Raw genomic sequence first — 18,753 nt, 5'->3', positions numbered from 1 at the left:
GACCAGACTTCCCTTCCTTTCCTTTCGTTTTTACCAGTACGCTGGCTTATCTGCTGTCTTTGTTCGGCAGCGAACTTTCTCTTCTTCTCCCTTTCTCTCCCTTTACTCTAGCTATAACCATTTCTGGGTATTGTTCCTGTATGTGGCCCTGTCGTGCATCATGTCGTGTGTATTGGCAGATTGATCTTGAACTCTTGTCTGTTTTTGCCAATGTATCTGTTGAATCAGTAATAATAATAATAATAATAATAATAATAATAATAATAATAATAATAATAATAATAATAATAATAATAATAATAATAATCGTATGGCCTCAGCTGCCATTTAGGCTATCTGTGCGTCAATTTCGTTGTTATGTTTTACTCTACCAAATGACAGAGTAAGCCGGATGTTTGACTGAGTTTTAATTAATGAATGCCCCACCAGAGATATTTCGCATGCCAACATCGTACGATATGGTGTCGAATTGACCATTTCCTGCTCTTTAAAAATCCTACTACCTGTACTGGGTTTGAGCACGCGATCTTAGTGTCCGGAGGGCGGCGCTCTACCCCTGATCCACAGAAGTAGCTGAGGTATACGTATAATGACAGGGAAAAAATTCTATATATTGACCTGGTTGAATGTGTTATTGACGAACATAACGTATTACTTATCTCTTCAACGGACATGAATGTTGATGAATGATCAGTAAACAAAACATGTTTTTGCACTGAGCTCATCAAGTATATGGGCAAAATATTCTTTCTCTTTTTGGAACAATATCTTTGAATTAAGGCTGAATGTTCAATGGGTATAGACATCTGCAAACTCAGCTAAAAGCTGGAGATGAACAACTACAGGAGATAAAAGTGTTATCAATGCAGCACTTACACGATGGAAGATAAAATCATTTTCAGTGATAACTTTTTTCGTGCTGTTGAATAGACATCGCACGTTCGTAAGGGCATGGGTACTCCCTTTTTTCAACATACTGTACTCCACAGCTCTTCTAACAACTATCCATGACTAGGAGCCCTGCGCGGATATACAAAATAATATCCGCATCCGCTCCGCATCCACGAATTGTTATCCGCTGATGTAAATATTTTAACTACAGTGTAATGCACCCAAGGTATTGACGCTGACAGATCTGTTAAGATAATACGATAGGCCTGATACCTAACAACAGAAGCCCTACATCACAAGTTTATGAGGGATTTTCTCTTGCGACAACTACCGACATATTGACCTTTGTTCCTTCCATTAATTGCGGGCAGGAGTCAGGTAGGCTCAGGTCAGATTTACGGCTTCATGGTCTCAGGGCTCTATATCACCGTTCCCCCATACCACTGTCAAGGGTTGCCTAATCACCAGGAGAAATAAGAGCATACTTGACTGAAAATCAACAAACGTCGCTATTTAGAAATTATCAGCAAAATTATCCGTACTGCCATACAGTTTGTATCCGCCAAGACACTACCTCCGCGGATATCCGCGGATTTCCGCACCCGTGCAGGGCTCTATCCATGAGCAACCCTTGTACCGTCTCTCTACGGGGTCGGGTTAAGCTTTATTCAGCTTATCCCAGTTATTTCTGGGGTCTCTGGAGCCACCGAGTCTCGTTTTGGTTTTGGCTATGGGTGACATTCCTGACGTCACGTGATTGAAATGAAAATCTCGACCCAGGATTAACCAGGAATCGAACCTCAGCCTTCCGTATGGGAAACCAGCAGCAAAGCCACGGGGCTAGTCACACTCCTACTCTCTCAACTGCCCTTCCAACAACGACGTAGCAAAATAAAAGGAAGGGAATTTGCTCATAAGGGGAGAAGGTACAGAAATATAGGCACAGAAATGCCCCGAAAACCGAAAATAAGATTTTGGTGCTAGAATATATGGTACTCCGAAACTTGGAGCACATGATGATAGCCATTTTTTCATGTAGGTCACTGTTAAACGTCCTGCATAGACGCAGATTAGGCCGTTTTACGGCCGGATGCTCTTCCTGACGCTAAAACTAGTGGAGAGATTGTAACCGTACAACAGGGTTACAGATTCCATTCAGTATTTATTATTATTATTATTATTATTATTATTATTATTATTATTATTATTATTATTATTAACCCGATTCATTAGATTTTATATATTCTGTTTCTCATCATTTAGACTGTAATAATTAGGTATCACGTATATTATTGTATTTAATCATAGGTTAAGTGAAATTTGGTTGTAATTATTCTGTATTGTAGTAAGTGAGATTTGTTGGTTTCATATTGTCATGCTGTGGCTTGTAACTCTGGCTAGATGAGCTTGCATAGTATTTTGCAATCGAGGCTATGTTTGTTTGTTTTTTTTTTTGCTAGGGGCTTTACGTCGCACCGACACAGATAGGTCTTATGGCGACGATGGGATAGGAAAGGCCTAGGAGTTGGAAGGAAGCGGCCGTGGCCTTAATTAAGGTACAGCCCCAGCATTTTCCTGGTGCGAAAATGGGAAACCACGGAAAACCATTTTCAGGGCTGCCGATAGTGGGATTCGAACCTACTATCTCCCGGATGCAAGCTCACAGCCGCGCGCCTCTACGCGCACGGCCAACTCGCCCGGTGAGGCTATGTTTAACTGTGCAAGTAGATTTTCCGGTGACGCATTCAGCATAGTCATTCTCAATCCGCTTCGGTACGCTTAGACGACACATGACTGATGACATCAGTGCGTGGGCACGTGATTGCGACCAAGTGTCAGTATTCGCCAGCTACTGTATGTTGAAGTGGAAGGGATGAACAAGGAGTAGGGAGATGAGTCGTCATCGCGAGGTTATATATAAGTCGATGCAACAGTGGGGAGAGGTATTCAGTTCATATTCAGTTCTTCATATTCAGTTCATATTATTCAGATCATATCGTGCAGATCATATGTAACAGTCAGATGTATCAAATGGAAGAAGTGGTCTTAGTGTGATGGTCAGAGCTAAGAGTTGTGTTTTCAAGAGGTCTTGTAATCATCGAGGAGGTCTACAAGTGGTGGTTGTATCTGAGCAGAGACGGGTACTATGCTGATAAAGAAACATCATCTTCTTGTGAGGATGGACTTCACAAGATGTTTCAATAATATTTTCAATTACTTATAATATATTGAGTGGACGTAATTACCTTGGAGCTCCCTACACGCGTACATGGTATGTAGGCCAACTCCTTGTTATATAAGAAGATAACAGCAGACGGCTCCCGACTTCAGCTCAGAGGTTTTCCCAGAATTTCAAGTTCAACAGCGGTGTATGCCGACATCAGGTAATTAAAGCATCAGACATGTTATGCATTCATAACATGAAGAAGAATGTAATCAGCGGCGATATCACCTCTCACTTCAAGTTCATGCCAATAGTTTTTTTTTGTTTTGATTAAATTTTCCTTTTATTAGTACCGCAAATCGCACGATATATTTCTTTTGTTAAATTAAAAGACGTCAATGATTGTTAATTGTGACGTAAATTATAGTCATAAACTCAGTTTTATTTTAATTATAATAAGTGATTCCTGCTCCATGTACAATCCTCAATTGTAGAAATGCAACAGTAATTTAATATTGTCCTGATCCATATCCCTGTATATTGCCAAATATGTGAGTTTATCACCTCACGCCTTGAGATAATTGATATAAGAGGTATGCTCTACCGAATTTTGTTGTTTTTCTTAAAAAAGCAACTGGCGCTCAAACAAATGTTATTTATATTGTGTGGAAGATATGAAGGTATAAAAGTAGTGGTTGGAGTAGCTACAACGTGTCGCCAGCAACGTGGGACTCGTAAGGTTCAGAAAAAAGTGTTTCTGAATGGCAATATACATGGATCAGTTCTTTTAATGAGTACGCACATGTTAAATTCACCGAGTAATGTTAGGAAGGTCATTTTGTTGAAGTTTGTATTTAAGGGGTAATGTCAGAGGAATTGCAAGGGGAAATAGCTTTGAGATCGCGAAAAATTAGTAGGAAACCGAAGATGGACAAGGATAGCAATATGCAGTCAGGTGATGAGGCTGAGGTTATTGTGTCCAAGGAAATCCAAGGAGGTAACATAAATAGGAAGTTGGTGACTAAGGTGGGACCTGCTGAAAGTCAGAAAATAGTAGAAACTGAGGAAAACGCTGTCACGCAAGATCAAAGTAAAGGGGTGATTGACCTGGGTTTATTTAATTTGCTGATGTCCAAAATGACTGAGCAGAATAATGCTATGAGTGAGAAAATTGAAACGGTCATTAGTGAGAAAATTGAATCTCAGAATAATATTATGAGTGAGAAAATTGAATCTCAGAATAATATTATGAGTGAGAAAATTGAATCTCAGAATAATATTATGAGTGAGAAAATTGAAGCGGTCATTAGTGAAAAAATTGAAGCTCAGAGTAATGTCATAAATAGTATTAATAAGAAGATTGATGATGTTAGTAATAAGATAGATCATAAGGTGTTAGAAATAAGTAAGCAAATTAATAATTTAGAAAGTAAGGTAAATAGGGAGTGTAGTGACATCAGAGCTGAGATGGAATTGGGTCGGAGCAATCTCCATACGGAAATAGAGCAAATTAGTGAGACATGCATCAAACAGATTGATGAATTAGGCGCCAAGATCGAGTCTAATAAAGGAGAAATCAATGAGTTAGTAGAAGAAAGGTTTGAAAAGATAACCAATACAGTGGGGCAAGAAACTAGGAAATGTATTAGTAGGGTAGAACATGTGGAAAGAAAACTTGGAGAAGTAGGTGATCTAGAGAGTGAACAAAAATCATTATCACAGAAGGTGAGAGAATCGGAAGAAAAATTGCAGGAGAAGTTAAGAAAAATTGAAGAAAAGGCTGAGGAAACATTGGAAGAAAAATTTGTGAGTTGCCAGAGAGTACTCCAGAAAGAAGTGCGTGATAGTAGAAATGTACGTGAAATAATTGTAAATAATGGTTTAATCACTAGAGATTATGATATACCTAAGTTTTCTGGGAAAGAATTTAACCCGATGGAATTTATGAGAGTAGTAGAGAAGAAATTTGCTGTTCAATTAAGAGACAATATTATTAGCTGGGAAACTGTATTGGAGATCTTATCTAATGCTTTCGTAGGAGAGACTAAGTCTTGGTTTCAAGTATATAAAAGCTCGATGTCTAGTCTAACTGAATTTAAGGAGAAATTCATGGCTAAATCTTGGAGTGAAGGTGTTCAGAGTAGAGAGAGAGAGAGAGAGTAATGTTTGGCAGGTATAATTCTAACGAGGGTGTTAGAATGACTGAATACTTTTTGGCTCATGTTTTGGTGTGGAGAAATTTAGAATGTATTGGACCTGAGGCTGATATAGTTAGACTTATGGCTAAGCACTATCCCGATAGAATAAGAGAAGCTGTTTGTATGCAAAGAGTGGAGACTATTAAGGAAATGGAGATTTTGTTGGAAAGTTTTGATGCTTTAGGTAGTAGCTTGAATAATAGTAGGACACTAAATAGGAATGTAGAAGGAAGGGGTAACCAATCTAATAATCAGGACAGGCCCATGAATAATCGTAACTACAGAAGAGAATATCAGGAGAGACCTAATAATAATTTCCACAGGGAGAGAAATTATCAAAATAGTTCGGAAAATTTCAGGACTGGGAGGCGTGATTATGGTAATCAACCAGAAGCTGGGAGGCGGGAGAATCCAGGCCATAATAATAATAATAATAATAATAATAATAATAATAATAATAATAATAATAATAATGACGCTAGAGGAAATAGGCAACAGGGGAGGCCGACTGAGGTGTGTAACCAACAAGTCGTAACCGAACCAAGTACTTTAAACGCGCAACGGACTGTATAAACAGGTCACTGAGACAGTCCGTAAATGGTGAGTTCACGTATAAGGTAGATAAGTATGTTAATGTCGACCAGCCTATAGTTGTAAGTGAACATGATTGTGACCTAAGTAGCAATAATTCAAATGTTTTAAGTGACGACTTAATCGTAGACAATAAATTTTATAAGTGTAATTTAAATTTAGATATAAGGCAAGATTTGCTAAGTGATCTTATATTATGTAATGAGGATAATTTAAGTAGTGTTACTGTTACACCGACGATTGAACTGCTGATATGGGGCAGAAAAGTTAAGATTTTGTTGGACTCTGGTAGTGAGAAGTCATGTGTAAATTCCAAGCTGTATGAGGAAGTTTTGAGAGAGAAGTATGAGGTAGCGGAAATTCCAGTGAGGAATACGTTCATCGTAACAGCTGTTGGAAACAAGTCTCAAAGACTGAATAAACAAATAGCTGTCCCCTTTAGCATAAGTGGAGAATGTATTTTCCAACCATGCTTAGTTGTGCCTAATTTAGTTTATGCCGTTATTTTAGGTACTGACTGGTTAACGTGTCACAAGGCTAAATTAAATTTTGATCTGTGTAATGTCAATCTTATTTGGGGAAAGAGTAGCAGGGAAGTCAGTTTACCATATGATGTTTTGTCAGAAATTAGTGCGAATAAAGTGTGTTCTAGTACGGAAGGATCTTGTGAAATTCCTAATATTAGGAAAAATATTGATGTCTGTCATGTGTCTATACAGAGAGATTCTAGAGATGAATTGTATGAGACAGTGGAGAAATGTAATTTAGCAGAGAGTCAGAGGGACGAATTGTGTGAATTATTGATATCACATAGTGATGTTTTTAGCGATCGGCCTGGTAGAACACATCTTTACGAACACAAATTTATGTTCATGATAACTTTTGTAGGACTATATTGGATGAATTTGAACTTGGTGACAAGGTTTTACTCAGAGTGCCACTCCCGTCATCAGCAGAAGCTGGTCAATTTTCTAAGTTTTTCTTGTTATATGAGGGATACTTCACCGTAGTGAAACGGATTGGGAAATGTGCTTATTCATTAGAAGACAAGGAAGGAAATATCGTAGGCACATACAATATAAGAAATCTTAAGAAATATATCATGTGAGTTTGTTGATTAATTTTTATTATTATGTTAATTCACCATGTTTTATGAAGCTGGCATTGCGAACAGGACTTCAGTGAAATTAGCGTGTGTTGCGATATTAAGTGAAGCACGGCAGTGCAATAAACTCCAGTGCTTGGAGACAGTGTATATAATGAAATGTATTCGAGAATTACTTCTGGACACTAAATGAACGTTTGAAACGACAGAAGTGAGAAAGAAATGTAATCTCTGTATGTAAATAATACTGTATAATCAAAGTGAAAATGATAATTGATCAATGTTTTATATGTGTAACAACGAACATCCAGATGGATAATAACATGTACCCAAGTTGTAAAGGGCATTTTTGTACATCTATCTATGGTGTACTCGATTTCAGGTGATTATGTATATATTTCATGAATCAATCGATTCATTTAATCGATTATTTCATGAGGGAGGCGTTCTGTAACCGTACAACAGGGTTACAGATTCCATTCAGTATTTATTATTATTATTATTATTAATATTATTATTATTATTATTATTATTATTATTATTAATCCGATTCATTAGATTTTATATATTCTGTTTCTCATCATTTAGACTGTAATAATTAGGTATCACGTATATTATTGTATTTAATCATAGGTTAAGTGAAATTTGTTTGTAATTATTCTGTATTGTAGTAAGTGAGATTTGTTGGTTTCATATTGTCATGCTGTGGCTTGTAACTCTGGCTAGATGAGCTGGCATAGTATTTTGCAATCGAGGCTATGTTTAACTGTGCAAGTAGATTTCCCGGTGACGCATTCAGCATAGTCATTCTCAATCCGCTTCGGTACGCTTAGACGACACATGACTGATGACATCAGTGCGTGGGCACGTGATTGCGACCAAGTGTCAGTATTCGCCAGCTACTGTATGTTGAAGTGGAAGGGATGAACAAGGAGTAGGGAGATGAGTCGTCATCGCGAGGTTATATATAAGTCGATGCAACAGTGGGGAGAGGTATTCAGTTCATATTCAGTTCTTCATATTCAGTTCATATTATTCAGATCATATCGTGCAGATCATATGTAACAGTCAGATGTATCAAATGGAAGAAGTGGTCTTAGTGTGATGGTCAGAGCTAAGAGTTGTGGTTTCAAGAGGTCTTGTAATCATCGAGGAGGTCTACAAGTGGTGGTTGTATCCGAGCAGAGACGGGTACTATGCTGATAAAGAAACAACATCTTCTTGTGAGGATGGACTTCACAAGATGTTTCAATAATATTTTCAATTACTTATAATATATTGAGTGGACATAATTACCTTGGAGTTCCCTACACGCGTACATGGTATGTAGGCCAACTCCTTGTTATATAAGAAGATAACAGCAGACGGCTCCCGACTTCAGCTCAGAGGTTTTCCCAAGAATTTCAAGTTCAACAGCGGTGTATGCCGACATCAGGTAATTAAAGCATCAGACATGTTATGCATTCATAACATGAAGAAGAATGTAATTAGCGGCGATATCACCTCTCACTTCAAGTTCATGCCAATAGTTTTTTTTGTTTTGATTAAATTTTCCTTTTATTAGTACCGCAAATCGCACGATATATTTCTTTTGTTAAATTAAAAGACGTCAATGATTGTTCATTGTGACGTAAATTATAGTCATAAACTCAGTTTTATTTTAATTATAATAAGTGATTCCTGCTCCATGTACAATCCTCAATTGTAGAAATGCAACAGTAATTTAATATTGCCCTGATCCATATCCCTGTATATTGCCAAATATGTGAGTTTATCACCTCACGCCTTGAGATAATTGATGTAAGAGGTATGCTCTACCGAATTTTGTTGTTTTTCTTAAAAAAGCAACTGGCGCTCAAACAAATGTTATTTATATTGTGTGGAAGATATGAAGGTATAAGAGTAGTGGTTGGAGTAGCTACAAGATGTAGCCTACTCACGAATGCTTGCTTCTTTGATAGTTGGTAGTGTGGTATGTTGTGTGCTGTGTACTAAGACGACCAAAAATACCCAGCTTCCGAGGAAGAGGAATTGATTCCGGGGCCTTATGAACCGAAGGCCACTAGGCCGACCATTCAACCAAGGCCTACAACTTCAGAATAATGCATTCGAATTTGGAGAATGAATAAGGGTAGAAAAATCGAAAGAAACCGATGTGCTCAGTTAGATATCGCGAAACGATAAGATGATACACTGAATTTTAATATAATTATCAATCAGAAAGTTAAATTAAAGACATGCGAATGCAAATAAGTCCAAAACAAGACAGTTTTTTTGAAATCCTTGTGTAACCTAGGCTGTACGTGGTAGCCTCCCGAGTCTTGGCAATTACAGTAGAATTACAAGGGATTTGAAAGGTTATAAATATATGTTTATGCAAGTTGCTTTACGTCCCACCGATACAGATAGGTCTTATGGTGACGATGGGACAGGATAGGGCTAGGAGCGGGAGGGAAGTGGCCGTGGCCTTAATTTAAGGTACAGCTTCAGCATTTGCCTGGTGTGAAAATGGGAAACCACGGAAAACAATCTTCAGGGCTGCCGACAGCGGGATTCGAAACCACTATCTCCCGAATACTGGATAATGGCCGTACTTAAGCGACTGCAGCTATCGAGCTCGGTCATAAATATTTTACTCTTCATTTCAACAGAGGGAAGTCCTTTCTTCGTCTTCCAGTTCCGATAGATATGATTTTCGCGACAACCAAAATTAAAATTTAAGTAGATCTCCTGTGAACAACGTTTACCATTAGCAGGTAATATTGCGCATTTGAACTAGACATTGTATGAGACATTCCCGGTGAACGAGTTCATCGTTAGTGGGAGCCGGGCTGAGTAACTCAGGCGGAAGAGCTCAATCACGGCTCAGTTCGATGGTATTTGAAGGTGCTTAATTACTCCTCGTGGCAGTAGATTTACTGGCACGCTAAGGAACTCCAGCGGGACAAAATTCCGGCAACTTGGCGTCCCCCAAAAGCCGTCAAAGTAGTTATTGGGACATAAAGAGCCTATTATTATTATTATTATTATTATTATTATTATTATTATTATTATTATTATTATTATTATTATTATTATTATTATGGTTACCGTTTTTTTTGTGGTAGGTAGAGGTGAAAGAAGGTGCGGGTGTGAACGGGTCTCAAACTACGAAATTAAAGTTAATGTAAAATTTAACAAGGTTATATTTTCTTAGCAAAAAACAAGAAATAACAATAATGGCAGGTACAGAGTAGCAAAACCACTAATCGAGAATGTACAATTACAGGATTTGGGCTCCGAGAGCCAGACACACAATTCTGAGCAATTAGCCCAACTTTACGATATACAGAATTCAACAAAGGGGCAGAAGACCCCAATCAAGCCCAGGAGCACTTGCTCCAAAATACACAGTAAAGCCTCCTCGAGGCATACAACACTCAGTTTTCGAAAAAGAGCCACTCGCTCTCAACTTTAAGCCTATCAAAGGCCACACCAAACTCCACCTTCAAGTTGTCCTCTAAGGACATATACACAGGGGTAACATACCCAACCTACTGAGGTCTATTAAGTGAGAAAAGGTTAATTACTTGACCTCTAAAATAACAATTGAGAGGAGGCGATCAGCACTCCTAATTCCATTGTTTAAAACCCTAATCTGGCACTAGGCCGCTAACGCAAGGGCTAATCCCATACTAAAGAGGTGACTTAAGAAAGAAACAATTTACATTACTGTTACGGAAGAATCGGTTGAGAAAAATAAGTTCACCTCAGAACAATATGAGTGGGAGATCGAGAGGGTTAAGCACTCTCTATCCCAATATGTAGTTTTGAAAGAGAATAGAGGCTAAGAGTCTTTACATTTTAGGGAAAGTTACATGGTAGAGACGCTTCGGACCCGCCCCGAGAGTTAAACTGCTGAGCTAGCAAGAAAAGAAGTTATTAAAAGGCCATTACCTTGGTGTTGAACTGCTCCCCGAAGAAAGAGGCGCTTCCCGCCCCCTGCTATGTACTTTACACACTGCAAGATGGTACTGAAGTGGCACCGAGACCCGAAAATCAGCAGTTTATATACTCTCGCGGAAAGTTCGAGGCGTTTTTAAATGAGAACACCCTCCCACAAGGATTTTATTGGTTCACCAAGAAACACCCTACACAATACGAGGAAGAAACATATTATTGGTTGAAAATTAATTCGAGAAATTCGGGATTGGCTAAATTCAAAACAAAGGGGAAAGAAAGGGTTAATATTGCCAACTTAAACAATGACTGAAAGAAATTTAGCAAGGAACAAACTTTTGAAATTAAATTTTCTCAACAAAAACAGTTCTTTCACTTTGCACTAGGGTGCACCGTTGTAGTTCTTCAGTAGCGTCCTCTAGAAGTGAATGTTCACACTTCTTACTACAAGCAAAACAAAAATACATCGAAAACAACACAGTTCAGAAACTTCAAAATTTCCAAGTAGTGGCATCTTCAGGGTAACTTGAAAATTAACACATAAGACAAAGTTCAGACTTCACCCAGTAGGGGAGTTTCAACTGGCGCACGGTTTAAATAAGCGGCGTGGAGGTGTACCGCCCGGTACAGACCTCCCCCCCCCAAAAGTTCCTCCAAGGGGGTAACACGGAAGAACATAAACTTTTGTTTGAAAACAAGGTCCAAGTTATGATGTTGCTATGGAGATTAATTGCAGAAGCATTTATCAAAATAGTGAAAATTTGATTTGGTCCAGTTTCAAAAATTCTCGTAGTAACTGCTGAAGTAATGTCTTTATGTTTGTAGAAGTTGAATTCAGAAGAAAAACTTTTAATACTTGAAAGTGAAGAAAAATTTTCAAAGTCCACCAAATATTGCTGTTGAATTCCCAAGTGTAGTAATTGCTGATAGTAAATGTCCATGTAGTTGATTAAATATTTCGATGTTGATTAAGTTGGATGGCCAGACCGGCCGTTGCAGCTTGCGTCCAAAGGCGGCCGCTCGGACCCCTCAAGTACCCTGAGATACCGCTCGCCCGCCCTATGAGGGGAGCAGTGGTGTTGAAGCACGCCGCGTCCGCGGTGAACATATACAGGTCGCGGGCCAGTTACAGGTTGTGCGCCGCACATCAGCCTTGGCCGGGAGGAGGGCTTCGGCTCGCCGTGCACCTGTCGTCCTCGCTGGAGTAGAGGGGGCCCTTCCTCTATCCCAGTCGCGGCACGGCGCCGCGCGGCTGCGGGGGCACTGAAACATTAAAGCTAGGCGGCAGAATTTTGTTGGACCATCATTTTTTTTTGAGGGCTCAGGCTTTGTGGAGAGGTTGAGGGGCCAGCGGCGTGCAGATATCCATGGCATTTTATATAAGCAAGCCACAGTGTGTGTGGAGCAGGAGACGGGAGCGTGGTAATGGCCGTGGCAAGGACAGAATGGCAGTTTAACGGTTCGGGGAAGGTTTTACAAAATGCTTACAAATAAAACAAAATATTATAGAAGGGGCAGAATGCCTTAAAAGTGAAAACTCAAAAAAAATATAACCTTCATATTTCTTTGAAAATAATATGAAGCAAGTTAACACGGAAATTACACCGGTTTCACCTGTGACAGGTGAACCCTAAATATCCTCTCGGTGGCTGGATTACTTAATAACAACGTAACCGGCGTAAGGAAATCGAGAATGATGCACGGCCCATGAAATCTGGGGGCAAGCTTGCCCGCGGGAACAAAGTTCTTGACCATCACCTGGTCACCTACCTTCAAATTGGTGGGTCTCCGTCCACGATCATATCTTTCCCTAACCTTTTCATGAGACACTTTAAGATTGGCTTTAGCCTTCTTCCAAAGATCTTTAATATTGTCCGGGTCTATTGTCTCGGGTAGAATGTCACTCAGAGACCAGAGGTTAGAGAGCGGCATGTTAGGAACAAACTTGAACATCAAAGACGCTGGAGTAAATTTATGTGATTCATGAACCGCCGAATTCAAAGCAAAAGCTAGCCAATGCAGGGACGTGTCCCATCTAGAATGATCTTCATGATGATAGGCAATAAGCGCGGACCTGAGATTACGATTAACCCGTTCAGCCAGAGATGGTTGAGGGTAATAAGCAGAAGTCGTCACATGAGATATGAATAGGTCAAAGCAGAATTTACGAAATAAATTAGATGTGAAAGCCTTAGCATTATCAGATACAATATACTGACACGGACCAAAAGAAGCAAAGATAGAATTTAGACAAGTAATGGTGGACTGAGCGGTAGCCAGCTTAGTCGGAAATAACCAGGAAAATCTTGTAAAACCATCTACGCATACAAAGATGAACTTGTTGGCATTTCCCTTCGACTGGGGGAAGGGTCCTACATAATCAATATACAGGCGTTCCATGGGGCGCGACGCTTGATGAGAAGACAAAAGGCCTACCTTGGTGGACATGGTTGGTTTACTAAGCAAACAGGATTTACAAGCCTTTACTAGTTCACGGATTTCACCGTCCATACCCTTCCAGATGAACATTTCACGAATCTTCTCACGAGTTTTAAAGATGCCTAGATGCCCTCCTAATGGGGTCTCATGATAATACTTGAAGATCATAGGTACAAGAACAGCTGGAACGACAACTTTCATCATCTTATCATGCCTCGATGGGCAACATAAAACACCATTCCTCAAAACATAAGGGACGACATGTTCCCCAGAAGAAAGGGTTTCCATTATCGGAGCCAGCGTCGGATCTTCACGTTGGTATTTCTCGATATCCCTAAAGAGCATGGGAGCATCTGTTAAGATGGCATTAACATCAGATAGCATGGACTCGGGAGGAGATGAACTATCGACCGGTTCATGGTTCTCAACGTAGTTGGAAGACATACGGCTGAGTCCATCAGCGACAACATTTTCGGTACCTCTGATATGCCTGACATCGAATTGGAAGGCAGAGATTCGGATGGCCCAACGGGCTATACGACCAGTACGACGCGGCCTACCTAAGACCCAGCTTAAGGCTTGATTATCTGTCTCCAGGTCGAATTTGACATGTTCCAGATAGAGACGGAACTTTTCTAAGGCAAATAAGACTGCCAAACCTTCGAGCTCATATATGGTGAACTTTGCTTCTTGAGCCGATAGAGTCCTAAATGCATAGGCGATGGGTCGCCTCCCTAGTTCAGTCTCTTGAAGAAGGACTGCAGCTACTGCTGACGACGACGCGTCAGTTTGGACGATGAATTTCTTTGAGAAATCAGGCATAGCAAGGACAGGGGCATTACAAAGAGCTAATTTAAGATCTTCAAAAGCGGCTTGTTGAGAAGATCCCCACTCGAATTTGATGCCTTTCCTACGAAGAAGGTTTAAGGGCGCCGCTCTATTAGCGAAGTTAGGAATAAACTTTCTGAAGAAATTCACCATACCAATGAACCTGGCGATACTTTTAATGTCCTTGGGAGGTTTAAAATCACGGATGGCCTGTGTTCTAGAATGATCGACGGCAACACCATCAGGTGACACAATATGCCCTAGGAATGACATAGAGGGCTTAGCAAAGGCAACCTTGGACAACTTGACAGTTAACCCAGCCTTACGAAGGCGATTGAGAACTTCTCGCAGATGATCTAGATGTTCTTCAAAGGTCTCCGAAAATACGACGACATCATCCAAGTAGTGATACAAGTACTCAAATTTGATGTCGGAGAAGACCCTATCTAACAGCCTAGTGAGTACAGCTGCTCCCGTGGGGAGCCCGAAAGGCACGCGGTTGTATTCATACAAATTCCAATCCGTGGCAAACGCTGTAAGATGTTTAGACTCTTCGGCAAGGGGAATTTGATTGTAGGCCTGATTCAAATCCAAGATGGTGAAGAACTTGGCCTTACGGAACCATGAAAAACAAGAATGAAGGTCGGGAAGGGGCACAGATTGTAACAAAACCTTCCGATTGAGAGCCCTATAATCAATGACAGGCCTGAAGCCCCCTTGGGGTTTCGAGACTAGGAAAATAGGCGAAGAATACGCCGACTTAGAGGGCCTAGTAATACCATCCTTCAACATCTGATCGATGATTTCTTTCAGAGCCTTCATTTTAGGTGGAGATAGCCTATAAGGTGGAAAACGGACAGGAATCGAATCCGTGACCTCAATTTTGTATTCGATAAGGTCAGTAACACCAAGAGTATCAGAGAACACCTCTGGAAACGACTGACACAACTTACGAATACTATCAGCCTGCTCCTCAGGTAGATGTCTAAGGTCTAACAACATCTCATCCTGGGTAGGCGAAATAGATGAACATGACGCAGAATTACATTTTAATAAGGGGATTTTACAATTTGAAGCAAATTTGAATGTGCACGACTTACTCTGAAGATCGAGCACAAGACCCGTGTGAGAAATAAAGTCGGCTCCCAATATGATGGGGCTAGACAAGTGCTTAGCCACAAACAGTTTGATTTTCCATGTAAATTTAAAAATACGAATTTTGACCTGTGAAGAACATAGAATTTCTAAGGGAGATGAATTAGCCGAAACATATTGGATCGAAGAGGAACAATAGTCAGGAAGTTTACAAACAGATTTCAATTTTGCATACCATTCAGCCGAAATAATTGAACAAACACTGCCTGAATCTAATAGGGATGTTATAGGCTCATTATTTAACTCAATTTTAAGAAAAGGAACAGTTGCGGGGGTATCCGCCGCAATCCTAAGACACTCTTTGGGGCATTCCAAAGATGGATTTGCAGATTGAACGTTCCCTGAAGTTACGATCTGTTTACCAGGGGCTGAGCCTCGGAAAGATGGATTAGTCGACTCAGCCGAAGCCGCTAGTCACTTATTATTAGTGACATTGGTGGAAGTTGCACCAGAGGTTGAGCAAGAGGGGGTGCTATTTGAATTTGGGCAATTCTTGGCGATATGTGAGAAAGCCCCACATTTAAAACAGCCTTGTGATGAACCAGCTCCATTATTTGCCCTACTAGATTTGATCAATGAACACTTGTTCCGAAGATGGTCCGGCGACCCGCAAGCGTAGCATTTACGAGGTGTGACTGGTCGGCGAGGTGGAGGCCGAGTATTACTAAACGAAGGAGGGGGTTCTTTCGCAACACGCAAGGAATCGGCGTATCTAACTCCTTCCGCTGAGACGGCCAATGCTTCAAGTTCAGAGAAGGTTTGCGGACACGCCGCGAAACACAAATATGACCTATAGGATGGTGAAATTCCTTCTACAATAGCCTGTACAATCTGATCTTCAGGAAAATGAAGAGCAAAAACCCTAGTATAAAACTTAATGTCTTGTATGAAATCAGCCAGATTTTCATCTAATCTCTGTACTCGATAATAGTACTTCTGAATCAGAGATGACCTTGCCCTAGCCGGGATGAAGTTAGCTAGCAAGTGGGCGTGGAAGTCTTCAATAGATGATTGCTCGGCAATGGCTCTTACTATTTTGTCTGAGAGAATACCTATTGCATAGGGATAGATGATTTGCAAAATCTGACATGGAGAAAGGGAAAAAACAAGGGCATGATCCTGAAATTCAACTAAAAACCTTAAGAAAGAAATAACTTCACTGGTAGTGTTAACCGAAAACTTCGAGATACCTCTGAGCAACATTGCCAATGGATGAGGCAAGCTGCTGAACCCAGGTGACATAGTAGGTAAAGGTTTCAGTGGCAAAGAAGTTAATTCAGAACGTACATTATTCAACGATGCACGGCGTTCAGACTCGTTGTCCAATGGGGCAGAGATCGTTTGAGCTCCAACGGTTATCCTATTGACTTCTCCCTTAGGAGGCTCTTCCTCACTACCTACATTCACCGTGGTGGGTTGATCGATTTTGGGAGGAACTTCCCCAGTTAACAATTGAGTTACCTTATTAGATAATTCAGAAATATTTTCAAGCACCGTACTAGCTTCCTTCCTCTGAACGTCATTCAACTTCAGAGACAACAGATCATTAACTCTATTTGAAAAATGAAATAGCCTGGCTTGCACACGCTTAATTTGATTAGGAGAAGGATCATTTTCGTCAAAAAATTTAACTACAGATGCTAGCCCAGTAATATTCTCGATGATCGTGGACAGAGAGTCGTCAATTTCTTTCTCTCCCAAAGCGGGGATGGAAATGGGCAAATCAAGGGACTCCCTAAGCTTGTTTGTGTCTACTGCAACCGTGCCTCCAGATTGCACATTTCTAATAGTTAATTCATAGATCAACTCCTCCTTGCGCAAATAGTTAAGATGGAGAACATCGTGAGGGCCGGGCATGATGACAGAACAATTTTGAAACAGAAAAAATCAAAAAATTCCAGCAACAGAGAAAATTGTTAGAGTTCGAATCAAAACAATGTTTAGCCGTCAAAAGGGGCTAAATTGAGACCCATTCGACCACGCTCTGCTACCACTTGTTACCGTTTGTTTGTGGTAGGTAGAGGTGAAAGAAGGTGCGGGTGTGAACGGGTCTCAAACTACGAAATTAAAGTTAATGTAAAATTTAACAAGGTTATATTTTCTTAGCAAAAAACAAGAAATAACAATAATGGCAGGTACAGAGTAGCAAAACCACTAATGTACAATTACAGGATTTGGGCTCCGAGAGCCAGACACACAATTCTGTGCAATTAGCCCAACTTTACGATATACAGAATTCAACAAAGGGGCAGAAGACCCCAATCAAGCCCAGGAGCACTTGCTCCAAATTACACAGTAAAGCCTCCTCGAGGCATACAACACTCAGTTTTCGAAAAAGAGCCACTCGCTCTCAACTTTAAGCCTATCAAAGGCCACACCAAACTCCACCTTCAAGTTGTCCTCTAAGGACATATACACAGGGGTAACATACCCAACCTACTGAGGTCTATTAAGTGAGAAAAGGTTAATTACTTGACCTCTAAAATAACAATTGAGAGGAGGCGATCAGCACTCCTAATTCCATTGTTTAAAACCCTAATCTGGCACTAGGCCGCTAACGCAAGGGCTAATCCCATACTAAAGAGGTGACTTAAGAAAGAAACAATTTACATTACTGTTACGGAAGAATCGGTTGAGAAAAATAAGTTCACCTCAGAACAATATGAGTGGGAGATCGAGAGGGTTAAGCACTCTCTATCCCAATATGTAGTTTTGAAAGAGAATAGAGGCTAAGAGTCTTTACATTTTAGGGAAAGTTACATGGTAGAGACGCTTCGGACCCGCCCCGAGAGTTAAACTGCTGAGCTAGCAAGAAAAGAAATTATTAAAAGGCCATTACCTTGGTGTTGAACTGCTCCCCGAAGAAAGAGGCGCTTCCCGCCCCCTGCTATGTACTTTACACACTGCAAGATGGTACTGAAGTGGCACCGAGACCCGAAAATCAGCAGTTTATATACTCTCGCGGAATGTTCGAGGCGTTTTTGGAATGAGAACACCCTACAAGGATTTTATTGGTTCACCAAGAAACACCCTACACAATACGAGGAAGAAACATATTATTGGTTGAAAATTAATTCGAGAAATTCGGGATTGGCTAAATTCAAAACAAAGGGGAAAGAAAGGGTTAATATTGCCAACTTAAACAATGACTGAAAGAAATTTAGCAAGGAACAAACTTTTGAAATTAAATTTTCTCAACAAAAACAGTTCTTTCACTTTGCACTAGGGTGCACCGTTGTAGTTCTTCAGTAGTGTCCTCTAGAAGAGAATGTTCACACTTCTTACTACAAGCAAAACAAAAATACATGGAAAACAACACAGTTCAGAAACTTCAAAATTTCCAAGTAGTGGCATCTTCAGGGTAACTTGAAAATTAACACATAAGACAAAGTTCAGACTTCTCCCAGTAGGGGAGTTTCAACTGGCGCACGGTTTAAATAAGC

Source organism: Anabrus simplex, chromosome 5, assembly GCF_040414725.1.
Source record: "Anabrus simplex isolate iqAnaSimp1 chromosome 5, ASM4041472v1, whole genome shotgun sequence".
NCBI lineage: Eukaryota > Metazoa > Arthropoda > Insecta > Orthoptera > Tettigoniidae > Anabrus > Anabrus simplex.
This window is presented reverse-complemented; position numbering follows the sequence as displayed.